This window comes from Silene latifolia, chromosome X (genome assembly GCF_048544455.1).
Source record: "Silene latifolia isolate original U9 population chromosome X, ASM4854445v1, whole genome shotgun sequence".
NCBI classification, from domain to species: Eukaryota; Viridiplantae; Streptophyta; class Magnoliopsida; order Caryophyllales; family Caryophyllaceae; genus Silene; species Silene latifolia.
In genome coordinates this window covers 43093327-43099326 of record NC_133537.1, presented here as the reverse complement: position 1 = coordinate 43099326, position 6000 = coordinate 43093327, and positions in this window count along the sequence as shown.

Sequence of the window (6000 nt, the reverse complement as noted above, 5' to 3'; positions counted from 1 at the left end):
GGACCTGAAATTTTAACATGCATGAATTAATTTCGTGATATATCATAATAACACAAATTTTACAAGTTTTATATGTTAATCTTTATAACTCGGAAAAACTTTTAACTGATTTGCATGCAAACAACCATGGCTCTTGATACCGATTGAAGGAAAAGTAGATCTATATACTTATATATTCATATATGTCTTAATTTAATTTGTCATAAAATTAAAGATGGATTTTATGCATGCAAACAAATGAGCAAAATAGAGGAGAAATCATGTTCTTACATTGGATGTTCGGTTTTATGGGCACAAGAGAGATCACCTTTCTCTCTTGTTCTTGTGCTTTCCTTTAATGGAAGAACTAAGATCCAAGTGTAGGATCTCTCCCTAAGCTTAATACCCAAGGCTTTCTCTTAATTAAAATTAATATTATGAATACTAGATAATATTAATTTTATAGAAAATGACCCAAAAATATTATGTAACACTTAAATATTTCGGTTTATATGAGAGGAAGATGGAATCTTTTTATCTCTCTAAAAATACTTGTTTTTAGGTGAGTTAGGATGAATGAATAATACACTAACTAAATGTGTGTAGTGTATATCAAAATATAAGGCAAAAACTCTTGCCTTGCTTAGTGGAAAAACCGGGTAGGAGGAGGGATTAAGGGGAGCCAATGCATGCTTGAATTGTTCTTTACAATGAGCATTAGGGTTGCATGGCTAGGAATGTAGGTAATCATTGTGTTTTCCATTAACTTAATCAAACACAATATTATCCTAATCCTCCTCCTTATTTCGGTACATACAATAAAATGGAACCCATTTTATTTTTGTCAATTTGTCTTATGTCACATGTCATATGTCACATAAATTTGTTATGTATTTTTAACATATTAAAAATCAACGTATTAATAAAAATACGTCACATACAAAAATCGACTTAGTAATTCATAATTATTTGTACCAAAATATTTTACCAATTTATAAATCGTATTTATAATAATTCATTCAAATTTAATTGTTATCTTAAACAATTATTTCATCCGAGTAATGATATAATTCGATTACTCAGACCGTATCCTATTTAATCACATTTCAATTTGATACGTAAATTTTACTTCCAAATTCGTCCGTCAAATTTTCAAGTAATTTAATTAACTCGTAACGTTATACGATTAATTAAATGATCAATTAAGAGAGTTGCCCTATAGGTATGACCTAGGGGATCAACTGATCACCACCGTCGCACGACAGTAATGTCAAACTCTAGTCAGCCAATCATTACCGATATATGTTGACCGATTGACAGTAAAAATATTACTTCCCAATTGTATTCTTTATAATGAGATTTAAACATGTGATCATCATGATCAACAGTCGTGATCGCATTATTGTCGGAGGACACATATTCCAACAGGGCAAACATCTATGAGTCCCTTCTTCGTCGGTAGGCCTAATATGACCCCTTCTACGTTGGGTAAGTAGTTGTGTTGACTTAGTTTACCTCAACATCATAGTCCGAAGAGTTTCTCGTGATTATGATGGACTAAAGATAGAATTTACAGAAATTTATCGACCAGGAATTCTAACGGTAGAATTAGCTAACAGGTTAGCTTATCAATTTACAGAGAATTGAGTCTTGGGGTCATTTATATAATTCTTGAGGGAGGTCAATTGTATAAATGTTTTTTTAGTCTTCGCGTTTTGACATTAGTTCATTAGACTTAAAATAAAAACGATGCATGCTTATTATTTTATTCTTCTTTCGCAGTGTAGAACACGCTTATTATCAATAATACTGTTACAACAAATGGCTGGAAATAACGCAATCCCAATGCCTAGTGCCACACTAGATCGTTCGTCCTGGCTTAAAATGTTCATGGACCAAATGAATCGGTCCACTCGATCAAGAATGATGGGTCCAATTTTTATGGATCGGGAGGCGGCACAACGGAATGCTACCACTGCTGACGGTAAGCTCAGGTATTTAACTGAGCCAATACCGGTCAACCCAGGCCCAAATGCAGGAATCAACGAGTCACTCGCTTATAGTGATTTCGTTATGGAAGCGGGTGCGATAAAGAACGTACTCATCTTTGCAATGGAAACCAATTTGCAGAGACGCTTCATTGCCCAAGGTGCAAACAAGATTTTCACCACGCTCACTAACGAGTTCTCAAAGGCACCGAGAATCGTTACATATGAGCATACCTGTTGCTTCTTTGATGCGAAACTCCAGAAGGGCCAACCGGTTAGCCCACACATTCTTCACATGATTGAGAATGTCGAGAAACTGGAGTCACTGAATTGTAGAATCAGTAAGAGCATTGTCATTGACCGAATGCTTCATTCTCTTCACGATGGTTTTGCCCTTTTCAGGGCGAACTACTACATGAATGACTTGAAAAAGAGTCCTCATGAGCTACACTCCCTTCTCGTACAGACCGAGAAGGATATGAAATTGAGTGGGAGCATGAAGCAGGATGTTCTCACGATTCACAACAAGAGTAAAGGTAAGGGCAAGGCTTATGGCGACCTAGCTGTAGGTAAGCCAAAGTTTAAGAAGCCAGGAAACGGTAAGAGTGCGCCTGGTGAGACTAGTGGCTCACAGGGCAAGACAAAGAGCAAGGGCGGTGACATAGAGTGCCACCATTGTCACAAGACTGGACATTGGAGGAGGAACTGTCCCGTCTACCGTGAGGACATCAAGGCAGGCCGCGTCGTTCCTGTTGGTATGTCATCTTATATTCATATGATTGAGATTAAACATGCAAGTTTCGGAACTTGGGTACTAGATACTGGTTGTGGTTCTCATCTGTGTAATCATTTGTAGGGCCTAAAGAACATCATACCTCTCGAAAAAGGTGATGTGGACCTGCGCGTCGGGAATGGAGCACGAGTAGCTGCTGCCTCGAAGGGAACATATGTAATACAACTCCCTAGTGGTTTTGAGTTATCTTTAAATAACTATTACTATGTACCCAGTTTATCTAAGAACATTATTTCTGTTTCCGTACTTGCTAAAGACGGTTTTACATTTTCAATAAAGGATAATAGTTGTATTTTCTCTTTTAATGAAATGATTTATGGCAAAGCAGTTTCCATGAATGGAATTTATATCTTAGATCAAACCACGGAAGTATTACACATGAATAATAAGAAATTAAAGGTTGGTGACAAAGATCAAACCTATCTATGGCATTGTCGAATGGGACACATAAATGAGAAACGCGTAAAGAAACTCGTCGATAATGGGACTATTCCCTCATTCGGATTTTCTGCATATGGCACGTGTGAATCATGTCTCATTGGCAAGATGACTCGAATTTCCTTCAAAGGTGTTGGAATGCGCGCTAGTGACCTATTAGGACTCATACATACGGACGTATGTGGACCTATGTCAATTACCGCTAGAGATGGCTATAGATATTTTATCACTTTCACGGACGATTTGAGTAGATACGGATATGTCTACTTAATGAAGCATAAAAGTGAGTCCTTTGAGAAATTCAAGGAATACCAGAATAGGGTACAGAACCAACTGGGTAGAAAGATTAAAGCACTCCGTTCAGATCGGGGTGGCGAATATCTTTCAAATGAGTTTGATCAACACCTGAAAGACTGTGGAATCGCTCTACAGTTAACTCCACCTGGAATACCTCAATTAAATGGTGTGTCCGAACGGAGAAATCGAACCTTACTTGATATGGATCGATCCATGATGAGTCATACAGTAGTGCCTGATTCATTATGGGGTTATGCTCTTTTGTCAGCTGCTCTTATACTTAACCGAAGTCCGTCTAAAGCTCTCGACAAGACTCCATATAAAATGTGGAAGGGAACAGTACCTAACTTGTCCTTTATTCGGGTTTGGGGCTGCGAGGCTTATGTCAAGTGGAGACACGAGGATAAGCTCGGCCCGCGATCGGTCAAGACATACTTTATAGGTTATCCAAAAGGAACATTTGGTCATTACTTCTATTCGCCAACCGAACATCGAGTTTTTGTTGCGGCTAGTGCGACGTTCTTAGAGAAAGAATTTCTCGAGAACAAGTCGAGTAATAGAACCTTCGAGCTGTCGGAGATTCCAGAACCAACAACCGAGGAACAGATGGAGGAAGCTGTACCTCCAACTGATGATACGGTTAATATTCCTGAGGAACTTAGGAGGTCGGGTAGAGACTCTCATCCTCCGGACAGATACATTGGTATGGTCGAGGAGAATGACGTTTTACTTCTAGAAAGTAATGAACCCGCAACCTATAAAGGTGCTATGGCCCGTTCCGACTCAAAGCTATGGCTCGAAGCCATGCAATCCGAGATGGACTCCATGTATGAGAATAACGTATGGGATCTAGTTGATTTACCTAAAAAGGTAAAACCTCTATAGTGCAAATGGCTTTACAAAATAAAGCATTCTGTAGACGCGCAACCAGATATCTATAAGGCACGACTTGTGGCAAAAGGTTTCACTCAAGTGTAAGGATTTCATTATGATGAGATTTTTGCACCTGTAGTCATGCTACGTTCCATTCGGATAATCTTAGAGATTGCCGCATTTCATGATTATGAGATTTGGCAAATGGATGTGAAAACCGCCTTCTTAAACGGTTATTTGGAGGAAGAGTTGTACATGGTGCAACCCGAAGGTTTCATAGATCCTAAACATCCTAAGAAAGTATGCAAGCTTAAGCGTTCCATTTATGGACTTAAGCAAGCTTCACGGAGTTGGAATCATCGTTTCGACCAAGTGATAAAGGAGTATGGTTTCACTCGATCGGTCGAGGAACCATGCTTATATATCAAGTCGAGTTGGAGCAAGATTGTATTCTTGATATTGTATGTCGATGACATACTCTTGATTGAGAATGACATTCCTCTCCTATCTTCGGTTAAAGAATGGTTAAAGAACCATTTCCAGATGAAAGATCTGGGTGAGGCACAGCGTATTTTGGGAATCCGTATCTACCGAGATAGATCACGACGGACGTTATCACTTAGTCAGGAGTCTTATTTGGATAAAGTTCTTAAGAGGTTCAGCATGACCAACTCCAAGAAGGGGAACCTTCCTATGACGACTGGGATGCAGTTGAGCAAGTCTCAGTCACCCACGACGCCTGAAGGGATAGAGCGCATGAGTCGTGTTCCTTATGCATCTGCAATAGGATCGATCATGTATGCCATAATATGCACACGTCCAGACGTGGCATATGCATTGAGTATGACGAGTCGGTACCAAAAGACTCCAGGTGAAACATACTGGATAGCAGTCAAAAATATCCTCAAGTACCTACGGAGGACTAAGGATTGGGTATTGACTTATGGAGGCGATACTAAGCTATGCGCAACCGGGTTCGTCTTCACTCTTAATGGTGCTGCGGTCAGCTGGAAGAGTTCCAAACAGAGTGTTGTAGCAGATTCTACTACTGAATCCGAGTACTATGCCGCTTCGGAGGCAGCAAAGGAAGCGATATGGATGCGTCAATTCTTACAAGGGCTTTCGGTAGTTCCTAGTTCGAATGACCCGATCACCATCTATTGTGACAATAGAGGTGCCATCTTCCAGGCTAAGGAGCCAAAGTTTAGCAACAAATCTAGACATGTACTTCGGAAGGCTCACCTGATCCGTGATTACGTGGAGCAAGAAGAGATAGTGATTGACAAGATTGCGACGGATGATAACATCGCGGATCCTCTCACCAAACCGTTGAATTATGATAAGCATGTAGGGCATGTTAATTCCATGGGAATTAAACATGTTCCTGAGTTGTAGTACTTGATTATGGATTTGATATATTATCTTTTTCATATACTATTTATAACTTCATCGTTTTATATATATAATATTTTATTTTTCATGTGGATTGTACTGACAACATTGAACGCCACAAAGTGAACTGAATTACATTATATTTGTTTTGGTCCATAATCGCCAATGTGAGCTGATAACTCCGGCTATTATATTGTGCAGTCGATTGATGGTGGGTGCAACGAGTCATAAGTTAAACGG